The 26,224-nt window shown below is 42.1% G+C and overlaps 1 non-coding gene across 1 annotated transcript; it reads right to left on the bottom strand.

Annotated features, from left to right (window-relative positions):
* Positions 1-24,507: 24,507 nt before the first annotated feature.
* Positions 24,508-24,626, bottom strand: LOC127966970 (5S ribosomal RNA). The gene has a single exon (XR_008155793.1). It is a non-coding gene; the product is annotated as a 5S ribosomal RNA (ribosomal RNA).
* Between the last annotated feature and the right edge of the window lie 1,598 nt (positions 24,627-26,224).

The following is a 26,224-nucleotide window of genomic DNA, read 5'->3' as shown; positions in this document are numbered from 1 at the left end:
GGAGAGTGTGTATACATGTTTATAAGTTTAACCGTTTATATTTCATTAATTAAGGGAAATTAACAAGTGTCTCAGCCCTCAAGGGACTATTTAGCAGCTTCCTGCTTGAAAAGCAAAACGTTATTGATAGTGTAAAAAACAACTTTGAAACACATTTTGATTGATGGACTAACATTACTCAACATTACTTACTACCTTCCAGCAATGCTACATTCAGTGAAGGTAAAATAGTAAAAAACATAGTTCATTTAAATGAAACCAGAAGCCGAACCAGAAAATGTCAAAAAAATACCCCACCCCACTTATGAAGATCTTTACACTGTAATATATGTTGCATTTTGACATTACCAACCTTTAATTTAAGTTGACAGTAAGTAATAAACAGTATTGAGCATTGAGTAGTTGAGTATTGTGCATTTTTCCTTACCACTATTTCTTAATAATTGTTAAATGATTTTAATGGAACTGAAATAAGAACCGGAACCGTTAGGCGGAACCAGAACCGGAAACGATTCCCAACCCCAATGTTAACTTATGTGAAACTGTCATAAGACAAAGCTGACGTTGGCCTCCAATTCACAGCTTCTGATTCTGCATTTAAGGGTAAAGTAAATACAATTTAATATCTATTCCTCTCTATCCCTTAGGAATCACAAGTGTGAAATCCTTCAGAGATTGTATGACTGAGTGCTACATACAGTATCTTGGAGAGGCAGCCTCTTGAAATGGAAGGGTTACATTTTGTTTAATTAAGCGCTCTGGATGACACAGTGAGTGTAGGAGAAGAATTACTGTCTGCACTTACAAATTTAAGTACTGTTATCCAACAGGAGATGGAGAATGAGCAGACATTTATAACACTGGATTTGCAGAAGGGCTTTTGTGGGCGTCCACAATTGACGATGTCAGTAGAGACCCTCACTAATCTACTAGAACTTGGAGATGTGTGGTGAGGAGGACGTAGACAGTTCCTTACCCCAAAGTACATGGTGCACATTGACACCAATCACAAGCTCATTTGATATGTCTGCACACTATCTATCTGTTTAGTTCGTTTTTGTTTCTTGTTGTGTATCTGACATTGGGCCCTATCTTGCACCCAGCGCAATTGACTTTGTACACCGACGCATGTGTCATTCCTATTTTGCACCCGCGCAAAGCGCGCTTTTCCCTCCACAGAAGCACGTCGCTAAACTAGTGAATGAACTTGCGCTCCCTGGGCGGTTCAGCGCAAAAAAGGAGGCGTGTTCCGGCGCAAACAATCCCTGGTGCTATTTTGCTGTTCCATTAAACAATTGCGCCACTGACCAGAAAAAACCTAGTCTAAAGTCAGTGGCGCGTTGCGCGTTGTTCGTTATGCTATTTTAAGGGCGCATGCTTGACCATAATGTATAGCGTGCACAACGCGCATACACTTTGCTCATGTAATCTACACAGATGCAACAGTTGCAAATCATAAATTGTTACACTAAAAAATATTAACACGTGAGATGACGGAAATCATTGTGGTGTGCCACGAAGATGTGAAAAAATAGGCATAAATCTAGCTTACAAATTATTCAGGCTAATTTTAATAGGCTAATTAAGGATCAGACCTGTTGGCCAAATAGTGGCAAGACATGTGTATATAAGGACATCTGACAAATTGTGGCTATTTCCTCCCACGCCTGTTTAACCGACGCTATTTTGGGTGGGTTTCTCCCATCCCCATACAACACAACTTCTCTGTCTTTCACTGCTCTTACAAGAACATCAGTCTCCTGGCTGTGAACTGCTCCTGGCGTGCGCCTGGTAAATACGCCATAATAATAGCAATCCATAATGGAACTTGCGCACCTGCTTTTAAAGGGAATGTTGGATGAAGTTCTGATTGGTTTATTTCACGTTACGCCCAAACCACACCTATGAATAATGAAGCTACTTCAGACCAACCCACTTTAGATTTGCGCCGGGCGCAAGAGCCATTTATCCCGCCGGGAAAATAGCAACAGCACCGAGACCCGCCCACAAACTTACTTGCGCTTCGCGCTTTGACACTTGCGTTTCAGATCGTTAAAATAGGGCCCATTGTGTATATTGTATCACATCAACCAGAGTAATAGATCACAGTGAATTGAATTAGAGTGCCATGAACTCATTTTGTTCTGCTTACATTCCCAGAGACATTGTATTGCAAGACATAGGCTGTTGGAGATGTTATGTAGTGTGTTTTGGACTTACTATTGTCTGATTTATTTTAACCTAGGGAATAGATGGCTATTCAAGAAAGATAAGAATTTTACCTGTCATGGATAAAGAACTGCAAAATGTTACTGATAGACCCCATTTTAAGCATGGAAGATGTTTTCTTCTCATACGTTTTAGTTTATTTTCTGTACAAACAGGTGGTGTTCCCTAGAAACAAATATATTTGACTGGTCTTCTGACATCCAGCAGTGTAGCCTACCCCTAGGGTCATTCCATACCAACTCAACTGGGACCTCCTAATTCATGTCATAGATTTTCACAGTAATTTGAAAAAGTCAGAATCATCCAGTCTTTGCAAACTCCTATCGCTCTACTCCAAATACTGATTAAGTTATGCATTTTAAAGTGGGGTCTTTTGATCCTGATTCTTTGTATGTGAATGCGAAGCCTCACCAGTGGCTTATTTTTTAGATTTGCCCTGAACATCCAAGAGACCATTAGGATAATTTGCAACATGAATTATGTAGGCATTTTTGAAATGTGAAAACGAGTGGAGAAACTAATCTTTGAAAATTAAATATTGTTTGTTTGCATTAGGCTACTTACATGAATACATGTAGCAAATGTCCTTATGGTCTCTTGGATGTTCATGACAAATAAAAAAATAAGCAACTGGTTAGCCTTGGCATACACAGTACATTCCTAAGTCCCATTCATTTTAACTGACTATTCACTTGAATGATTTCAGGAAAGTCAATTACATGAATTTGGTTTTGCAAAGTCGTATTGAACCTATTATGTATTATTCTATGTTAACTTTGAGGGTGTACGTTTAACCTTTAACAATTTTTCTGTCAAGTTTACATCTGTCCCATTCAGCGAACTATTCCTCATGCCAATGCAGTTTTATCAGTGCTGAACTCTTTATAATGAACTGAACTAAAATTAAAGTTTTGATTTCTCATGTCAAGAGATCCCATTGTAAATTGAATGATTCAATAGTTCTTACTGTTCCACCTGTCATTTACACATTGTTTTTACCCCTTTAGAACTTTGTCAGCTTACTTATTTTACAGGGGAAAATAAATTCTTGACTGTATTGATGTATTATTCTATTTGTTCCTGTGTGTGTAGATGATGTACCTTAAGGTAGCAGACAACAACAGATCTGATACCCACCTGGCATTCTTCAATGAAGTTGTGAATGAGCATGGGTTTCCTCTGAGGGAGTGATATTTAATTGTAATTATTATTGTAATTGTGTAAATTTGATGCTTCCCTCAAACGGCTCCATCAGATTTAAAAAAAACACTCAAACTTATTATTGCAGATATAGTAGTGCTTTGCAGTTGGTTCAAAGTAGCATAGTCTGAACACATGCTTGGACCTACAAGTGGACATAATCAGCATCACAAACCCCTCCAGGTCACTTTTGCACAATTGCATCTGAAACTTGTATAAGCTCATTAACACATCTATGTACAATTGTTAAAGATGATATTACAGTATTCTCAATGGTCTTGCTCTTTCACATGACATGTTGTCACCGTTGTGAGACTTTTAAATTGTTGTCTCTAACATGATTTAACTACAGTTTGCTGTAACCTCACACATACTTACTTAGTTATATACACAAACATCCTTTGAGTTGACTGAACTAATTCTGATCAGCTGTTCTCGAAATCAGTTTCACATATCAGGCTCAGTTTTTTAAGCCTGCTTTCTGAAACAGGGCCCAGTATTCTGGCTTGTTTTCTGGTTTAGGAAAGAAAAACAATTGAAGTGACTTGTATTTCTCATTATACATTGTGAGCACCTACAGATCAATTATACTACATACAGTACATAGACCCGTCAGAGCATATTTTATTACAATATTATGTAAAATTGCAGAGAAATTTAAAAGATTCATGTTTTATTTGTTGGCACTTCTTGCATAATTGTGTCCTTGATGAGATCTAAAAGTCACGTTTTATTTTTAGAGTGAGAGGAGATCATGAAGGAGAAAATGTGGGTATAGTGGAATTAATGCTCTCAGTTCGTGGAACTGACATTGACAGCTTCATTGCGGGGAAAAGCGTACACAATCAGCAGTGAGTTAAACTTAATTTTGGAAGCCAAAAGGTAGTATTTATTAAGATGCCTACCATAAGCAATTGTAAGAACAGACAATATCCTCACTAAAAAAATCTACTGGCCATGATCACAAACATACAAAAAAAAAAAAAAAACTCTTAGAATTAAATTTATAGTATTAACTCCATCAACCATTTCAGTTGATTTCTGTTAAAATGTATACAATAATCAATTTGAAACATGGCCATTTATTCAATGGCTGGGGAAAGGTTAAGTTATTAAAAGGATCTTAAAGGACACGTTATGAAAAATGTATTATTTTCCTCTTTTTTATATATATATTTTTTTATACAGGATTGAATGCCTCTGGTGATTTGTTCATGAGAGTTACAGGAGTGTATTACAATATCCTGCAATCTCTTGAGGACGAACACCTACTTGAAATCAGCAACATCCTACACATATTCTGCTGCCAAGTTGTTTTCCTACCGCACATTCAGGCAAGCCTAGATGTCTTCACTGATGCATGGGACAACCATCCCATCAGGACTGATCAAAACCTGACACCAAATCAGTTGTGGCAGGATGGCCAGGCCCTTAACCCCGTTGCAGATCCTGATTCTGAGGTAAATGCATTAGTAATGTTGATCCTAAATCAGTTAAAAAGCCAAATTAAAAAAAAAAATTCAGGTTGCTCTGACTCATCACCCTTATTAATTGAAGTCCCTTTCTTGGGATTCAAAAAGCCATGGCTTGGTGCAAGCAAGAATATGATTGTTTGTGTGTAGCTCTAGTGAAGTGACCAGAATCTGAGCATAGCCAGGGCCCTGTTTCAGAAAGCAGGCTTAACAAACTAAGCTTATGCCTGAGCTCTTAATGAAATTATGACTATCAGGAGATAATAATGGAAAAACTCATTTTTAAATTACATTCCTTTGTTTCAGCTGAACCACAGTCATCCTCACTCAGAAATGTTCACATCATAGCCTATCCACCATAACTACAATATAGATGCTCCAATCAGTGCAACTACCATATGAAAGATTTGTTAATTGATTGGTTTTATACAGATTAGTTTAGTAATTAGGCTACTACAGTAGGCCTAATGTATTTTACAGTAAGTGTTTCAGTGCAACTGTTGCCAACCTGACAGCTGCCTTAATGTCCACATAGTCACAGTGTTATAAAGGACAGTGTAGCCTATAGATTTTATTCTGTGCTTAACAGAAATCCACGATGTTCATCGATGACAGATTAATAATAAAGCAGTCATGTTCAAAATCATGTTTGGGTAAAAAAAAAAAACTATCTAACCAGGATTTCAATGTTTCTAAAAGTGTAAATGCGTTCAGATATGTGCTTTGATAGCGACATTATGATTGAGGAAAACTAAGCATTTGTTCACCATAAGTTGCGAGGGTCACTTATCTGATCTCGTTCTCTAAAACTGAAAACTCAGTTTTCGCTAAACCCGCTTTCTGGAACAGGGCCCAGGTCTTTTCTTTTCTTGAGTTAACACAATCAATGATTCATTTATTTACATAAAGTAGAATCCATTTCTCTATATTGTCTGAAAATGATTACCTGTTTTGTAATAAGTAGTGATATGGGCACAGTGCACAAGTGTAAATTTATTCAATGACACTTAATATGCCTAATTTTATACACACGTCTTCATCAGGGAATACCCATCCCAGAGATTCAATGGGAGGAGAGTGGCTACACAAATTAGCCTCATTCCGGGGTCAATTTCCCTAGCACTGCGAGACAACATGGATCCATTGCATACCTCAACTGTACAATACTTTGAGAACTTAATTGAGGTGAGATAAAAGAGCTTGTGGCTCTCTTGCCACTTCCCAATGGCTTCCTGTGACTTTGACCAAAAACTTAACAGAAACTTTTGATTTGATTGTGCCTTATGCTAGGAGCCCAGGATACTCCATACTAACACCACAAATTAATACAGTGAGTTAGTATGAATTTTATAAATAAGAAGTTTGTGTCTGGGCATTTTATTTTGAAAAGGAAAATAATCCACCTCTAGTTTCCTCTCTACAGTGGCCATTGGATGTTTTGGAAAAGCAAGCCTCATCCTTAGTTAGGATGACTGAAAGCTAAGTCACATTTGGTGTTGCATCCTGGAAAAGAACATGGTCCAGACGGTCTATGGAGGACATTGCAAAGCATTTATCAGGACTTAACAGTTGCAGCTCAGTCAGCAGAAAATTCCATAGGAAAAGCCTCTTCAGACAAATGATTATTGGAATTTGTTTAATAGATACCTTTTAGCAACATCATTAAAACCAACCTTCCATATATTATTTTGGTCACCCTTGTGCTGCAAAAACAGCCCTGACACAATTGGGGCATGGATTCAGGACCTTTGAGGTGGAGTTGAAATGTTGGCACCAGGTCCTTTGGGTCTTGTTTGTTGCTTGGTTATTTTCAACATTCATGGAGTGTTGACTTAATAGTATGAAAATTATTTTTTTTTTACTTGCTCTTTGCATGCTATTTGTAAATAAGACATTTTAATAAAGAATTGATTTATTGCTTTAAAAAATTCCTGTATTTTTTAAACCTGGTCCCTGTAACTGTGGTGAAAACGTTTTTGGAATTGGTCCAATATTGAGTGAGAAGGCCATTTCAAATGGCTACATAAACCAGGGCAATTTTGCTACATAAAGAATAAGATCATAAAAATGCTTGTTTAACAACTTTAATTCTTCTCTGGCTCTCAACGAAGGCGGTCGCATTTTCTCTATCTCTCCTCTCCCTTACCTTCCCTGCTTTGCTCCTCTTGTCTCGTATACTCTGAGACTATCTCTGCACTGCTCTCCATCTAAAAATCATGGATTTGATAACTGGTCTCTCAAAGCAATTGACACCATCTTTTGGGTTCGGGGGAACCTGACTGCCCTGCCGGAACGTTCGCAGCTTGCTCCATGATGGACGTGTGGGAGAGGTGGAGGGTCGTGTGTCTGGTGGATCTTTCCGTGGAGGACATTATATCTACCTATTCGTAACCATGATAACAGGTATTTTGCTGATTGAATTAGGCATTGCCCTGGTTTATCGAGGAATTCAGAAAACGGTGACAGCTGTCAAAGGCTTACAAGGCTGCCCGTCATGATCGAAGCAGTGGGCAGAGCGGTCAGCATTGAGACTGAGACTATTAACTGCAAAATGGATAACAACATGGAGATGAAATGCAACATGGATAAAATCATGGAGAAGCTCACAGCTTTGGAAAAAGCAATTGGATCGATCTGAGACCAGAAATGGACAAAGAGTGTAGCCATGGAATTGGAATGCAGCTACTTGCCCCAAGACTAAACAATTGCAATCTTATCTTCTTTCGGCTTCCCTCTACCAGCACTGGTTTCGGCCAAGGCCACTGCTGGAGCAACAACAACCCTGGAAGAGCTCTGGAGTGAGACGCTCTCGCGTTCCTCCCCCCTTCTTCCACCTGTTGATGTTGACTCTATCTGGGCCCTGAACAAGGCTGTCTCCATGGCAACTTGCTCTGATGCTATCACAATCTGAGGCACCTAGATTGAATCGCAACTCTCCAGGCCTACAAATACACAAACTCTAACACACACACACAGATATGCATTCACCCCCAACCTCCCTTGCCTTCGCCGCTTTGTACCGCCAGTCTGTCAAGCCGTCCTTGACCAGCGCTTTAAAGGTGCCATCTGTAATGTTTGGCAAAAAAATCAAGTCATACTCCACATTCCATACCAGATGGGGGCAGTATGCCTCAATAAAGTGAATTGGTCTACTCTAACTGTGTGTTCACACCGCCGGCGTCTAGAGCGTCGTTCTTGCCGCTCTGCTCACGACGCTGCAGAAAGATTTGTGAGCGCTCAGATGCTCTAATGTAGATCGAATACTTATTTTGTATTTAAAGCGGCCGCAAAGCAAACAAGCTTGTAAATCTCGTGCAGACCAACCACAAGGAGTTATAACCTCATTAAATATTGTTGTGGATGAAATATTAGGATCCTTTACTTAAAATGAACAATCTCAGACACCTTGATCCACGTATCACTTTTAATTTATTTTTTTATGTCCCTGTAGGCAAACAGGGACACATCATAGATTAATACAAACGCTAAACAGCAATAATCAACCTGTCCTTTATTCTGCTTGAGAACTAATGTGCCAACTCTCAAGCATTCACCGTGAGACACACGCAATTGACTCTTTTCACATGCTTTCACGCCATACATCAATTTTTTCACGCACAGAAAACCACGAAGCAAAGAGGACACGGAGACCAACAGACTAGACAGAGCAGGTTCGTTATGATACATAGGGCTGTGCAAAAAATCGAATGCGATTTTCATGCACCTCTCATCAGTAAAGACGCTCCTGTAATTAGAAGTATATCTCCAGCATGTGCATTCAGATCAGGGTTGCCAGGTTTCACAACAAATCCTGCCCAGTTGCTTCTTAAAACTAGTCCAAAACTAGCCCAATCGCGTTTCCGGGAGGTTCCCCGATAAAAATTGCTTCACAGGGGTTAAAATATACATTTTTGGGAAGGGTTTCCCTGGTAAAATTAGCATTTTAGGGGCTAAATATCACGTTATTGGTATTGGGATTGCTTCAAACCGCGGACATGAAAAACAACCGCAGACTTGGCAACACTGGTTCAGGTGGAGCGGCAGTTACTGCACAGAGCCTTAGTCTACCGACAACTAACACAAAATCGCTTTCAAAATCGACAAAGAATCGCCTGCGATTTTAACATCGATGTTGTGTAGATTGTCAGTGAATTACGGCTCTGTGTAGTAAATGCCAACCAGTGTTGCCAAGCCTGTGGTGGTTGTTTTTCATGTCCGCTGGTCACAGCGACCCCAATACAAATAACGTGATATTTAGCCCCTAAAATGCGAATTATACCAAGGCAACCCTGCTAAAAAACCTATATTTTAACCCCGGGAAGCAATGTTTTATCGGGGAACCTTCTGGAAGCGAGATTGGGCTAGTTTTGAGAAGCAACTGGGCAGGATTTGTTGTGAAAACCTGGCAATCCTGATCTGAACACACGTGCTGGAGATATACTCCTAATTACAGGAGCGTCTTTACTGATAATGAGATGTATATGAGTAAAGACATGCACAGCCCTATATAATAAAATGGGTAACGTTAAGTTATAGCTAGCTAATTATCAAACGCAGCTACGGTTAGCCATCGCTAACATTAGCACGTTTATCGAACAGCCTTCGATACATTTCTATGTTATAACTTCCCGAAAACAAATATGCAAACATATAAAACAAACTTTTATAAAAGCGAAATACTAACAGCATCTAACTTGCAAGTTCGGAGTCGAACCTCATTTCTTTCAGGTCCATCAGTTGTCTCCAGCGATTAAAAGCAGTGACGATGTTTACTCTGGTATTCTTATCGGATTTGATTTGTGATTCCGAGCGCGGTTGTTTCCCTGTAGCGGGTGTTGGTCTCTTGCCAAGGGCTTCAGCTATCCTTCCACTTTCTTCTCTGAACTGAAAGTAGTGGGCTGTACTTTCCACACGATTGACATCAGGTCCAGGTACGCCCTGCAAGTTATTCGTGTATTGCAGGTTGGCTGGTGGTTATGTTGCCCGCATACCGCCTCCCACGGCCGAAACTGGTATTACAACACCTGTCGGGCCGGGGCGAATAATGCTAATGCTAATTAAGGTTGATATCTCTGCAGCACTATAACTTGACAGTTTTTTAATGACATCATCGCCCTTATTTCTTCTCATTCTTTTGATGCGTGTAGGTCATGTTATGGATATTTTTACCTCAATTTCTGCATATGGCACCTTTAATAGCTGCAGGGTAGGATGGCTGCTGCCTGCACTGGATTACCTTGACCCCCCCAATTTCCATCCCCAGTTGCAAAGTCTTGTGTTTATGGTGTAGTTGTTTTTTCGGTTTCCATATTGTACTCCAAAAAGGATCATAGTCTGGGTGTTGTTGTTTTTCTCCTCACTTCCCTAATGTTAGGCTGTATTTCTTCCTCAATATCCTGTCTTCCTGTTCTGTCTACCCCATTGAATGTATGTAAAGTATGTGTCACGATTATTGAGGGAGAGGACCCAGATGCAGAATGAACAAGGGGTGTTTACTGACAGATAAGACAAGGTCTCTAGCTCTCCTGGCGCGGGCCCTCCTACCCCTTCGTCTCCTGGGCCTGTAAGCGTTCACATCACCTACATCTTGACTTACTTGAACAGACACAGAATTTTCAGGACTGGACTTGACTGGCTTTGAATGGACTAAAACAGGCTTGACTGGCACAGGAACAGGGGCTAACAGGGGAACCTCCTTCACAGCTTCCTTGAGCTTGACTGCTTCAGAGCACTTGGTTGACTCAGATGTGACTGTGAGGGATTCAGCCGATTCGGAGGCTGGAACCAGCACAGAGGCCTCCATGACAGATGCAGCAGCTTTGGCCGCCCTCCTTCTCGCTCTCCTTTTCTCAGTGGGAGTCAAAAGATGATCAGGGACTTGCCTCGATGGAGGGAGAGTGGGGTGATCACTGTAGGGGAACTCTGGTGGTGTAAGTATCTGCAAATCCTTGCGGTGGTGCAAATAATTGGAAAAGTTCCAAAAGTCCAAGATCCTCAATTGCTCCATCTCCCACTGAGGCAATGGATCATCCAAACAGAGGTTGAAGACATCCTTAAGGGCTGCATCCTGGTAATCAAGGCCCCTGGACATGGTCCAAAAGAATTGGGCAAAGGCCCTCACCTCTCGCCCCTGCTGCCAAAGTGCACCCAGGCCTTGCTGGCGGGCCAGTCTCTCCTGAGCATTTGCAGGGGGTAGGATCTTAAGACTCATTCTGCTGGGTCCTGACTTGGCCGGTTCGTTCTGTCACGATTGAGGGAGAGGACCCAGATGCAGAATGAACAAGGGGTGTTTATTGACAGATAAGACAAGGCACGGTAGGAGGGAGTAGCTTGAAAAGTGCAGACAGTAGGATAGGGCATACAACAGTGGAGCAGGCAGATGGGGGGGGGATGACCGCCGAGGGGGGCTCTGGGTGACAACCAAGTGCAGGACTGAAGAGGAGGCTGTGCAAGGGACCAGACCACAGCACCAGGAACCAAGGGCACTTGACTATGGAGGTAAAGCCACACACGTCAGACCTACAGGCAGGGAGACCCAGTGGCCAGGGAGAAGGCAGCAGGCAAGACAGGAACAGACAGAACTCACAAAACACTAGACAAGACTTAAGACAACATGAGAACAACAACAACAACAACAATAATAATAATAATACAAGGGCAAAAATCAGACCGGGGAGCTATGACCTAGAAACAAGATAACTAGGGAAATAACCAAAGCTAACTAACCAAAGTAAACCAAAAATGTAAAGCAACAAGTACAAAATAAAGTTCTGGAAATAACTGGAAAGACTAACCAAGAAAATAACTGAAAAGGGGAAAATAAATACTTTAAAAGGACAAGTCAAACTCACGAGAAATTAAAGTGAGATTCAAACAAAAAGAAACACTTGACTAGAATAAACAGTGACGAGATAAACTTAAGCTAACAAATACCAGACTTTAACTGAAAAGGGAAAAACTCTATTAGTTTAGAACAGCTAGCACGCTAAGCAGACACTAACTCACACACAAAACAAACCGGCAACCACATGAGGGAATAGATCACAATAAATAGGAAGGAAAGCACACAGCAACATGAGGGACAGGTGACAACACTCTGACTAATGAGGACTAAATAAGGGGGCATGACCAGGGAAAACAAGGAGGTGGGACAAGAGAAGCACGTGGCAGACACAAGAGACACAACCATGTGCTCAGGCACAAAATAAACAAAGACACATTGAACAAAGACAGTACAAACAAGCCTGTCAGGGCAGGATCCTGACAGTATGTGTATTGACAGGTTGATGGCTAATTTCGCTGGTACTTGTGACTAGTGACAATAAAGGGCTACTACTACTACTTTAATGTTGTTTAAGGGAAAACAAAATTCTGGGAAGTTTTGTGTAAATTTATCAAATGTAGGAGTACAGTTGTATTTACAACACATCACTGTAAAGGCAAAGCAAGTTTATTTATAAAGCACATTTCGTACACAATGGTAATTCAAAGTGCTTTACATAAAAGAAAGTAAAATAATCATGAAGAAAAATAATAACAAAAATAATACAAGCAATTTTAAAACTTTTAAAATTATTAAAACATTTACTTAAAATGAATTTAAAAACAGTTAGAAAATGATTTTACATTAAAGAAAAAAACTAAACAAAAAAAAACAGTAAAAATATAGTGCAATCAGTTCAGACATAGCACAGCGCTCATTCAATAAATGCACAGCTAAACAGGTGGGTTTTAAGTCAAGATTTAAATGTGACTAATGTTTTAGCACATCTGATCTCTTCTGGAAGCTAATTCCAGCTGCGCTCCCATGAAGCCTCCGACTGGAGATTTGAGACTCAGGATGACGGACGTCTGTGTCCTCTTGGTTTGGAAGATAAAAAGCTTTGGTCTGGCCGACAAGGAGGACTCTGGCGACATCCGAAGGGAGATCCCGACTCACGGCATCGGATAGATGAGACTCCTTGTGGCCGGCGAGTATAGAAACCCCGACCGGGAGAACTCTTGCCAGACGTCTGAAGCACACGCATCAAACGGGTAAGTCTCGCTGGACGGGGAGAATGAAAAGGAAAACCCGACTGGAAGGGCTCTCGCGGCATCCGACGGGGCATCATACTCAGAACATCAAATGGGTAAGCCTCGCCAGGTGGGGTTAAAAGATGAGAGGATAGCTGAGAGTTTTTTTTTTTTTTGCAGGATTTGGCGAGAGGTTGAGACTCATAGCATCGTACGGTTAAGCCTCATCTACCGTCAAATGGAAAGGTAAGTTGCGTGGCCGGGAGACTCTTACCGACGTCCAAAGGGAGCACACGCATCGATCAGGTTAAGTCTCGCTGACAGTAGAATGGAAAGATAAAGGTTGTCTGGCCAGGAGGCTCTCGCCGACGTCTGAAGGGAGCACACGCATCGAACAGGTAAGCCTCTCCGGATGTGAGACGGAAAAGGTAACATTAAGTGGCCAGGAGGCTCTCGCCAGCATCCAACGGGGACTTCCTGTTCCTGGAATCTACTGGGTAAGCCTCGCAGGCCATAGAATGGAGAAGGTAAGTTTGTGTGGCCGTGAGGCGCTCGTCGATGTCTTATGGGAGTTTACTACTCACGGCATGAGATGGGTAAGCCTCGAATATACTTGCGGCATTGGACGGCTTGCATATTGGGTAGATCGGTTTAAACCACATGGAATGGTAATGGTTGTCTGACCAGGAGGTTCTCACCGGCGTCGGATGGGAGCACTCTCATCGAACGGGTGAGCCTCGCTGGCCGAAGGATGGAAAAGGTAAGGTTGTCTAGCCAGGAGGCTCTGACTGACGTCCGATAGGAGCTTAGCTCCCGGCATCGAACGGGTAAGCCTCGCTGGCCAAAAGACTGAAAAGGTAAGGTTGTCTAGCTGGGAGGCTCTCACCTACATCCAATGGGAGCCCCGACTCCATGCATTGAATGAGTAAAACTCTCTGTACGTAAGACGGAACGGCAAGAAAGGTTGCTGGGGGCTTTCACCTATGTCCGAATTGAGTGTGAGCACCTGGCAACGAAGAGAGAAGCCTCGCCAACCATACTATAGAAAAGGTAAAGTTATCTAGCCAGGAGGCTATAGCCGGCATCCGGTGGTATTTTATTTATTTTTTTTCAAACTTGCAACACTGGATGGGTAGTCTCTCCAACCATTAGAGGGAAAATGAGATTGTTTTATCTGCTAAGCACCCGTTAGTGTTCGGCGAAAGATTATTTTGCGGTATTGGATGGGTACGTCTCACCATCAGAGGGAAAATTGTTGTAGCTGCGATGCACTCATTGGTTTTTGTTAGGTACGTGTCTTTCGTGTTTTTTTTTAACTCTGGTTAATCGGGCATTAATCTGGTAAGCTTCACTTGTGGTCAGATGGAAAGGCCAAGATTGCTTAAGTGGGAAAGTTCTTGCAGCATCTGACAGGAGTTTAATACTCGGGATGTCATATGAGTAAGCTTTGCTGTTAGTTGAACGGAGAAGGCAAATGTTGGTTCAACAGGGAGCACTATTGCAGCGCCTGACAGGCAGTTAGATACTAAGAACAATTTGGTTGTCTATGAGGGGAGACGCTGTGAGGCTTACTTGAATATTTGTTTAGCAAATCCAATGAGCTGCTTCCGATAACGAGTCAGAAAATATTGGTGCAGTCATTGTATTCGAAATTAAGCATGTGAAAAATAAATTGAATTTCCTGTGCCAGTGTACCCCAAATAGGTGCCATGAATCAGCAATATATTCATTGTTGAATGTTCATATTGTCAGCACGTGAGATTGATGGTACATAACAACGATGTAATCGTGCATGGGTGGAGTAAGAGAAAGATTTTTAATTATTCTTGTCATAGCTTACTATTTGCCATTTTAACCACGCAGGTGCACGAAAAGAGCCTGTGGAATCACCAATAATCGAAAAATATACTTTCAGACGTACTGATAAACTGGCATTAAAAATAATATACTATATTTAAAACAGCTAGTTCATGTAGGCGGCACTACTGTCATCTCGCTTGTCCTGTGCAAATTTGCCACATCTGCGTATGGAAGTTATCAGTCTAAATGTTCTGGTGCAATCAGTCAACGGTGCAAAACAATAGTAGATTTCATTTATAGAAATTTACAGACGGAGCGAACCAGCATGCTGATAAACCATCAATGGATAGAGGCAAGTCAGCGATATTTATACTATGGGATTGATTACTTGATTAAAGTCCACCTGTGTTGATTAGGCTAAGTATCTGACGCGCTCCTCCCGAATCTTGTTAATAAAATGTTGTTTTATAACAAAGTTTGGGAGAAGCAGTCGCGGTTCATTAACCTGATTAACACACGTGGAGACCAATCAGTAATCAACTCATGACAAGGTATAAATAACAGCAGAACCTACCTCAGTTTTCAGCAGTCAACAGCTCTTCAGCTCTCCTCTCTGCAAACCATGTCTCAAAAACCAAGCTCTTCATCTGATGAAGAAGTGAACATCGCCAGGGATGCACCTTCGCATTCCGATGGCCACACGACCATCCTTCCTAAGTCGGACAACGCACCTGAGCCCCAGGCTTCTTCTCACGGCTGCACACCGGCCCGATCAGACCAGCCTTCACCACCCCCGGCAAGACTCCCATCTTCTCCGGCATCCTCCTACCGCTCGGCCACCCCGACGATCCCACCTATCGGGAAATGGACCATAGCTGGACTAAGGAAAGCGCTGGAGAATGCAGACATACAGGCTTCATGAAAAATGCACAAAGCAGAGCTGTATAATCTGTATGTCTCTTTACAATCAATCCCCTAAGACGACCCACAGACAAAGCAAATCCCGTACTGCCCGAAACTCACCGGTCCAGTCACCACCGTCAAGTTCCCGCACAAGATCCGGCTCGCTTCATCAATCCACCTGGAGGAACAAGCCTTCAGCAAGCCTGGGCCGCCCCCCACAGTCAGACAGGGCAGGTTCACTTCGACTTCCCAAAGAGGCCCAGCCCTCCACCACTGCTTACGCCGCAGCAGCGCAGCATGTTGCCGGGCCCAGCAGCCCCCCCACAGCTACTCGCTCAGACACTCCTGTCGTTCATAACCCTTTACCCTTTCAGTGGCCTCCAGCTCCTTTCACAGATGCTAGCGCGAAGCTACCGACGCTAGCAGGACAGGCCCAACTATATCAACCATCCTACCCGCCAGGTTATAACCCCGCCCACTTCCAGTGGCCTGCAGCTCCAGTAGCTCAGACAAGCGCGGGCCCGCCCCCGCCGGCAGCTCATGCCTATAATCCATCCTATCATCCTTCCTTTCCTCCACATCATCCAACTAACTTTTCTTTTCAAACCTCAAAAGGTCATCAAAGCGTGAGGCCACCGCCGACATTTACAGACCCGGCGCATATCCTCCCCAGCTCTTCTTTCCAAACTAAAAATCAATGTTCTCTTTTCACAGCAACACCGATGCCCATTCCGTCTAATGCCGTCGCAATGGAACCACCTCCTGTGTCACAAAATATCCGGGCACAGATCCTCACAGGTATGGACGTAGATCTCTCATCTCTACTCTCTGCTCCCCGCAGCCCAATCAGACAGGCAAATAGACTGCGGGGATTTCTCTGTCACTTTAAAAAAATCCAACCACCCACTCATCCCACCTCCTGTCATTTCCTGAATTTACAATCGATTTCGCTCGATACACAGAAATTATCTGTTCAGCTTTCCCCCACAGACGGCCCGAACTGAATGATTACTTGGCAATAATAGCAGAGCTCGCGCTGTCCTATTGGGCAGGCATTTCTACACTTATCACAAACTCTTTGCAGCTAAGAGTGCAATGGGAGTCACCCAGTGGAACCAGTGCACATATTGGGGGGCTCTCGACCAGGATCTCCACAGCAGGGTGTTTCTGGGCTGTAAAAACATTTCCTGTGCAGTCTGCAGGTCAGTGGCACACTCAACCATGTTGTGCCCCAACTTAATCCTTCTGTTCCACCCTAACCAGGAACCAGCCCAGTGAGATCCACCAGCTATGTGCCACATCCTGCAACAGCCGTAGCAAATAAAAAATTGAAAAACCCCTCCTTTGACGGAAGCAGGCAGCCCTGCCACCAGTTTAACGCTGGCAAATGCACCAAATCGCGCTGCCGGTACCTACATGTTTGTAGTTTCTGCGGCGGTGCACATGCCCGTTTCGTGTGCCCAGTGTACAAATCTGCTAATAAATTTTTTTTTAAATTACTTACCGACTCCTGTAAATATGTCACGTATGCACTCTGAACTACCTCATCATCTGGACCCCGAATTTACTAAATACCTGCTGACAGGCCTCAAAAACGGCTTTAAACCTGGCGCAGAATGCCCGCTCTCACAGAACACTATCTGTAATAATCTTCAGTCTGCCCTAACAGAACCTGAATTCGTCGACAATCTGATTTAAAAGAGAAGTCGAATCTGGTTTCATGATCGGCCCTTTCAACACTCCCCCATTCAACACATTTCATATCAGCTCCATCAGAGTGGCTACAAGGAAATTTTCGAGTAAAAAACATCTCATAATCAACTTATCAGCCCCGCATAATTCCCCGTTTCCAAGCATTAACAGCTTAATTCCTCTCGATAAATTCTCGGTTAAATACCAAGACATAGATCAAGGAATCGACATGGTCAAAATCACAGGTTGGGGTGCTTGGCTCGCAAAAATCGACATTACTTCAGCCTTCAAAATGATGCCTATCCATCTGGATTCATGGCATCTTTTTGGAGTACGCTGGCGTGGGAAATACTACTTCGCCGTGCAATCTAACCTTCGGATGCAAAAGCAGCCCAAAAATTTTCGACATGCTATCAGAAGCAGTTTGCTGGATCTTGTCGAACAATTACGCCATTCCCCACCTCATTCACCTGCTAGATGATTTTTTTATAATTTCGCCCCCCGAAGCCATTCCAGCTGCGCATTTCCTTACGGTCCCAAAAGTCTTTTCTGAACTCAGAATTCGTATTGCACAAGAGAAAACGATGGGTCCGGCCAAATCCATCGAGTTTCTCAGGATTAAATTGGATTCAGACAAATTCCAAGCATCCCTGCCCAAAGAGAAAATCGACCGAATCATCTTAGTCTCATCTAACCTCAACGACAACCCAAATTGTTCTAAACGTGAACTATTATCCCTGCTGGGCCACCTAAATTTCACTATGCGCCTCATTCCGCAAGGCCGCCTATTTATTTCGCACCTCCTCTCGCTCGCGTCCTCCGTCCATGCACTAGAGGACCGCATTTCTATAACCCAAGCATGTTGCGACGAACTCAAGCTATGGTTAACATTTGTAAACCAAAGGCACGTCCTATCCCTTTTCTACCGCCACCTCGTTTCGTCCCCCATCGATATCCGATTGTTCACAGACGCCGCCCCCTCAGTGGGTTTCAGAGGATTTTACCAAGGTCGCTGTTTCGCATCTCCTTGGCCACCACAATTACAGGACATACCTCTGTCCTCCGCATTATTTGAGATTTACCCTATAGTAGTAGCAGCTTAGTACCCACCCCACCATCTCAGACTTATCAGTTCTAGACAACGAAACCATATCATATTTTATTAAACAAAGTAAGACAGATCAAACCAAAAAAGACCATTTCATTTATATTTTCCAACTCTCATCACCAATCCAACCATTCCAATCCATTCTGGCATACCTTCAGTGTCCGTCCAGCGAGCAATGGTCTCTCAACGGGCGCAGTAAATATTTATTTGTTTCCCCTGTCTGTCCAGCGAGCACTATTCTCCCAGCGGACGCAGTAAATATCTATTTGTTTCCTCTGTCTTCCCAGCGAGCACTAGTCTCCCAGCAGATGCAGGAAAAAAAATTGTATATATATCTTTTCCTTTCCCCTGTCTGTCCAGCAAGCACTAGCCTCCCATTGGACGCAGTAATATCTATTTGTTTCCTCTGTCTGTCCAGCGAGCCTTAGTCTCCCAGCAGACACAGAAAATATCTATTTGTTTCCTCTGTCTGTCCAGCGAGCACTAGTCTCTCAGCGGATGCAGTAAATACCTATTTATTTCCTCTACCTGTCCAGCGAGCCTCAGTCTCCCAGTGGACGCAGTATGCATCCATCTCTTTCTGTTCTTCGTCCAGCAAGCCCAGTCTTCCAGCGGACGCAGGGATATAATTCGTTTCCCCTATCTGTCCAGCGAGCCTCAGCCTCCCAGCGGACACATTACGCATCTAGTCAATACATCATTACATCTCACAGGCAGACGGTAGAACCTGTCTTCCCGACATCGTAACTGCTTCTTCCTCATCTATTAACCAATAGGACCTGCCTGCTCCTCTGCTTCTGCCAGAGGCAACGCGAAATCTCCTGGTCAACGACCACATTTCTAAAAAATGTCAGCCCGCCAAATCTCTGCGTCTTGGGGGGTTCGTAGTCTGGCGGCTGTCCTTTTTCTCTCTTGTTTTGTGGGGAGTACTCTGGGTTCAGGCCACATCCCGAGCTCGGAGCCCTCCACTCGGACAGCACGCCAAATACGCATAACCTTACTGTATTAATATACGTAGATGTGAACTTGTGAAATGTTGTTTTATAACAAAGTTCGGGAGGAGCAGTTGCAGTTCATTAACCTGATTAACACAAGTGGAGTTCACAAGTTTTCAGCATCCCACCTCCACCCCATTCTCCTCACTATAGATCCATCTACTCTTACCACAACCTGGGGGAGTACTCTGGGTTCGGGCCACATCCCGAGCTCGGAGCCCTCCACCCGGACAGCACACCAAATACGCATAACCTTACTGTATTAATATACGTAGATGTGAACTCGTGAATGAACATTTTGTGTGAACCCTTGGTATTTCAAACTGACTCGATCCTAGTGATCTGAGTGCTCTGTTAGGTTTATATTCAGTGAAAATATCTGCAATATATTTCGGTCCTAGGTCATTTAGTGACATATATGAGTAAAAGTACTTTAAAATCAATCCTATATGTAACTGGAAGCCAGTGTAAGGAACTGAGGACTGGTGTGATATGCTCAGATTTTCTGGTTCTAGTCAGAATCCTGGCAGCAGCATTCTGTCTAATGGTATTTTTGGGAAGGCCGGTGAGGAGCCCATTACAAAAGTCCACCCTGCTGGTGATAAAGGCATGAATAAGTTTCTCCAAGTCTTGGCTGGAAACAAAACATCTAATTCTTGCAATGTTTTTTAAATGATAGTATGCTGATTTAGTTACTGCTTTGACATGACTACTGGAACTAAGGTCTATCTCCAGAATCACACAAAGATTCCTGACTTGATTTTTAGTTGTTTGACCCCTAGAGTAAAGGTATGCATTCACCTTGAGAACTTCATCTTTGTTTCCAAATGCAACGACTTCAGTTTTTTTGGCTGGTGTCTGTGATCTGTCGGGGCACCGTTTTGATGAGTTGAGTAGTTCACACATAATGACTGGCGACCGCCAATTGATCACTGATTTACTCCTGATCACAGCCTGACAGTCACAGAGCAGCAAATCGGGCTAAAAATTGTGTAGTGTGAATCGTGTTTACCTGTGGGTAAAGCTCCTCACTTGACTGACTCCCTTGGGAAAATTAAGGGGTGGACATCTGGGCCCGTATTCATAAAGATTGTAAGAATCCTCTCAGAAAACTCTTAATTTAGCTTAAAAACTTTTACAAAGGAGTCTTAGCTTAAGAGCGATTCGTGACCGATCTGAGAGCAACTCTGAGTAAGGAAAAGACAAAAACTTTCATCTTAGTGAGGAGGCGGGGTTGACCCTGTTGCTATGTATGACACAATCTTTTGAAGACTGTGATTGGTTGGTTGTCCAAGAAGGAAAAATAAAAGTGATTTTAAGTATAGGGTCTATTCTAATTTTCACTTTGAATTTACATGAGTACTTTTTCCTATTTTACCGTTCTCTCTCTCACACACACACACAAACACACATTATATGTGTGTATCTAAATCCTTTTTTTATTTACCATGCTTTTAATTTCCTATAAGGTATTTGATTGGCTTAGAATGATAAAACTCGTTCCACTCTTTCCAATAACAGTGATTGCTGTCCTATTTAAGTGGTGGTTTGAATGTTGGTTTTAATGTATCAAACATGGAATCAAAACCAAGAAGGGCGAGAAAGCCAAACTGGACAGAGGAACAGTGTTTACTGTTAGCCCAGTTAGTGGATGAACACAAGGCCATTCTTAAAGGAAAATTCGGTCACAGCACAGGACAAGAAGCAGACATGGGAGCGTATAACACAAACTATTAACGGTTCATTCCCCCTGCTTGTGCGCACCTATAAGCCTGCTATATTCATAAATGCAGTTTTTTGAGCTGCAAGGTGGGAATGTCCAGTGAAACTAAATGAACTGCGACACAGTAAGATGTTCTGAAAGAGCTGTAATTGTGTGATCACTCTGCTTACAGAAGGTTGTGACAGACCCAAATCATCACTATTGCATTGTTGCATTTTCCCAGTTGCCAAATATCGTAATGTAGTGATTACTTTAATTTATATATGAAATAATAAATTATTATATAATCTATACCGTCTTATTAACTCACTGTCATCCATTATCTGCAACACATTTCTTCTGCCTCTTCGTCTCTCTGCCATTTTCTCCTCTGCTAAAGAAACTCTTAAGCCTCTTAAAAGTCCTCGTCTGTGCTCCTAACAAGTTTGACCTTAAGACCTCTTTTAAGGGTTAAGATGCTTTCTGAATTACTTTTTTCTTTACTAGGTTTTTTCTTTAATTTTAAGAGTAAACGCCAACATTTCTAAGAATTTTCAGAATTTTGTCACTAGGAGCTACTTTTTGCATTAAGATTCTTTATGAATACGGGCCCTGACCTATCTGAAAGAAGTGGCCAGATTCCTGTTTGTTTAAGGCCTTTCCGTATTTGTTTAATTGGCTGTTTAACACAGTGTTTAACAAGTACCTGCAGACAGAATTGACAGGACAGAAGCTAACATTTACACAGAGGCACTATTTTATAGGAAAGAGACTGTAGGCACTGATGTAATATGAGTTACATGGCCAACCTCCAATATAAATACTAACAAGGTAATTTATAAAAATAATTACTGCATGTGAAAGCAATTCCTGGAACAGCCAGACACAATTAGTGGAAGTTGGAAATGGGAGATCCCAGGACAGGCAAAGATCAGTCACTTTGGTGTTTTCTTCTGCATTTAGTTCAGCATTCTTCAGCTAAGGCAGGTACACATTTACAAAAGGTAAAATAATTTAAATACATGAAAAGTTGTCACCAGGCAATCCACAAAAAGGCAAAAGGTACAATAAAAATAACTAACATTTGGAGTAAATAACAGACACCAAAAGCTTTGGAAATCACAGATTTACAAATTGTCACAGCACAGTTCTGTCAGGTCCATTAAATTAAGAAAACACAGAAAATAAAAATAATTTAGAAACTTTATTGAATAGATTGCAAACAAATTGATGTTCCTGAATTTAAATTTGGCGGTATGGCTCCGTTCAGGGAGTCCATTGACCTTTCATAAGCACCATGAGTTAGCAGAATCAGGGGACAGCTGCAGCAGTATGTTCTGATCAGATGAGTCCCCTGATCATTCATGAATTAGCAGAAGTCAGGGGACAGTAGCAGTATGAGGAGATAGCAGCCGCATATAGGGACAGCATTATCAACAGGAGGGGATGCAGCAGCAGCATAAGGGCACTCACGTTATTTGACTAGATGAGCTATCCCCCCCAAAACAGAAATTGAGTGTCTCGAACGGTGTCGTCTGAGCCACCCTAATTTAGCGATTTATATTATGGTAAATTATTAATTACTGAAATGACCATTAAAGACCGCATTAGCTAGAATTAGTGGTCTTTGAACTGTTTGACGGTCTACAGCAGGGGTGTCATGCTTTTCTTTTTTTCATCGTCGTTGAAGCTGCATTTAAAATCCACTTGGCTCTGAAATCTGAGGGGGCATGTGCCTCCTCACTTTGAATGGGCATGACACCTCTGGTCTACAGAGAAATGACTAAGCCATCTTCTGAGAAGGAATTTAACAGCTGATAGCATTGAAAAAACAACTGATAGCATACAGAAATTTCACCACCCCTTAGAAAACCAAAAAAGGCTTTGAGAATGACTTTTAGTATAATTTGTTTAATCAAAGGTAGAGTGAAAGGGAGAAGTTTATAATTGCCTTGTGGAGATTGTCTTTTGATCCCATTCAGCAAAAGGCAAATGGAAGGATCTCCCAAAATACTGAAGGCAGATGGATCCAGGCAGCACATATGGAATTGAATGCCAGCAACCGTACTTTTGATGGAAGAAGGCTGCAGTGGACTATAAACGCACTAATATATGATATATTGACAGGCAGAGCAGCTACAGATAAAGAAGCACAAAAACTGATGAAATAGGACCATGCAGAGTCATAAGATTTTAATGTAGAACCAGCCAAAACCCCCTGCATATACTGCGCAGCAGAATGCATATAGGATTGAAGAGGGTTATTTAATCTAGAATGGTTTGGCTGAAGGGCGGGCATTCCAGGCTTGATTGTGCTGCAGCTGGACACAGGAGATGAAATTTCTGAAAATTAAAACAAGACAAAGAATCGGCCACTTGGTTGTTCAAACCGGGAATATGTTCTGCTCTAAATTGATAGTTCCCCTTAACTGACAGCCATGTAAGACGTCTCATGAACCTGTAGATAAATGGAACGGATGAACGCCTCTTATTAATCATATTAACCGCAGCTTCGTTGTCAAGAAAAACATAATTTGTTTCCTAGCCCAGTGTTTACCCCACAGAATGCATGCAACGCCGCTCAGATACAATTCTAATAGGGCTGTCGATGAATCACCGGCAGGTAAGGAACGCAATTCTTAAGGCCAGGCAGATGCAAACCATTCGTTTTTGTAAATCCCTCCGAATCCTACGGAAGGTGCAGCATCAGTATACAGATTAAGAGCTAAAGATGATTCCATGAAATCATTAAGAAAAAAGGAAATGGCATTCCATGGTAGCTCAGATCTACATCCTGCATCTAAAGTAACTGTGTCATTGAGAGCTTTTACAGATTTAGAAAGGTCAAGAAGCCTGGAAATAAATGATCTGCCTTGAGGAATTACTCTCATCGTGAAATGAAGGTGCCCTAAAAGAGAGAGCAAGTCCCTTTTTGAAAAAGATTTGGAATTTTTTGCGACTTTCATAACTTGTCTTATTCTGAATAATTTCTCGAGGGGGAGTGAAGCTTGCATGCGATTTGAATCAAGAGAAATGTCTAAGAATTCAATTACTTTGCCTGGACCCACGTTCTTTTCCTCTGAGAGAGGAACGCCTAATTCGGACAAAGTGCGTTTGAGAGTCGAGATAGAGAAGTCTGATGTTTTGGAAGGAATATCTACCATGAGAAAATCATATAAAAGATGAAGGACGAATGATAATTTCTTGTATTTAAGGAGAATCCAGCACAAAGCCTCAGACAAGGCATTGAATATTTTAGGACTGCTATGCCAAAAGTGAGTCTAACCGCAAAATATTTTTTTCCTCCACTGGACGCCGAACAAATGCCATTGAGAGGGATGCAATGGCCTGGTTTGGCAAAATTATTATATACAAAGTGAAAAATTTCCAAAAAAATTACAGCACCTGGTATTCCAAGGAGGTCTCCCATCCAAGTACTCACCAGGCCCAAACCTGCTTAGCTTCCGAGACCAGACGAGATTGGGTATAGCCAGGTTGGTATGGCCGTAAGCGAAGACTGCTGCAAAGAGAGGGCTTTTTAAAGATCAGCCAATCTAATCGCCAGTACATTATATAAGTAGGAAAGAAAACACAAAAGCTTAAAGCACCTGGTATTCCTAGGCAGTCTCTCATCCAAGTACTAACCAGGCCCAAACCTGCTAATATTCAGAGATCGGGCATTGACTCTTTTTTTTTGTAAGATTATTATATAATTTGTGGAAAATTTCCAAAAAGTTTAAAGCCCTGGTATTCCCAGGCAGTCTCCCATCCATGTACTAACCAGGCCCAAACCTGCTAATATTCAGAGATCGAGCATTGACCCTTTTTTTTTTTTTTTGCAAGATTATTATATAATTCGTGAAAAATTTCCAAAAAGTTTAAATTCCTGGTATTCCCAGGCAGTCTCCCATCCATGTACTAACCAGGCCCAAACCTGCTAATATTTAGAGATCGGGCATTGACTCTATTGTTTGGCAAAATTATTATATACTAAATGAAAAATTTCCAAAGAGCTTACAGCACCTGGTATTCCCAGGCAGTCTCCCATCCAAGTACTAACCAGGCCCAAACCTGCCTTGTTAGGAAATTTTTTTTTTAAAGATCAGCCAATCTAATCGCCAGTACATTATATAAGTAGGAAAGAAAACACAAAAGCTTAAAGCACCTGGTATTCCTAGGCAGTCTCTCATCCAAGTACTAACCAGGCCCAAACCTGCTAATATTCAGAGATCGGGCATTGACTCTTTTTTTTTTTTTTTGTAAGATTATTATATAATTTGTGAAAAATTTCCAAAAAGTTTAAAGCCCTGGTATTTCCCAGGCAGTCTCCCATCCATGTACTAACCAGGCCCAAACCTGCTAATATTCAGAGATCGAGCATTGACCCTTTTTTTTTTTTTTTGCAAGATTATTATATAATTCGTGAAAAATTTCCAAAAAGTTTAAATTCCTGGTATTCCCAGGCAGTCTCCCACTCTTTGACCTTCACTCTTCCGTGACTGCAGTACACCTGCAAAGCGTTAGCACTCGTTAGCTTGTCATTAGCGTTTTCTTTTCTCCTCTCCTCTCCTCTCTCACGCTGCAGTTTTCCACAAGTTCATCAAACAACCGCAGTAAGAATATTTCATCAAGCACGGTGAGTAATGGCTTCTCCTACAATTGTTATTTGCACCTCTTGCCACATGTACAGTTTATCTATCTCTGTCGCCGATGAGGGATTCACATGTGATAAATGCAGGGAAATAGTTAGGCTGACAGAGAAGATTTCAGAATTAGAGACACGCATCCAAACTTTAATTGAGGACAGTAAGAATGTTAGGGCTCTAGATATGGCTTTGGATGCGTCTAGCTCAGGGACTCCTGTACATTGTCCGGTTCCAGCAGAGCCCCTGCAGCAGGGCAACTGGGTGACGGTGAGGCAGCGTAGCCGTGGGTCAAAACATCGCTCTTCTGTTCCGATCAAAACATTAAACAGGTTCTCCCCACTCAGTGATGCACCCACTGAGAAACCTGATGAAAGTGCTCTAGTTATTGGCGATTCTATTGTACGGAACGTGAATATAGAGACACCAGCCACCATAGTCAAATGTTTACCGGGAGCCAGAGCGCC

This window comes from Carassius gibelio, chromosome B10, assembly GCF_023724105.1.
Source record: "Carassius gibelio isolate Cgi1373 ecotype wild population from Czech Republic chromosome B10, carGib1.2-hapl.c, whole genome shotgun sequence".
NCBI lineage: Eukaryota > Metazoa > Chordata > Actinopteri > Cypriniformes > Cyprinidae > Carassius > Carassius gibelio.
The sequence above is the reverse complement of the archived record's forward strand: the minus strand, read 5'-3'. Positions and strand labels throughout refer to the sequence as shown.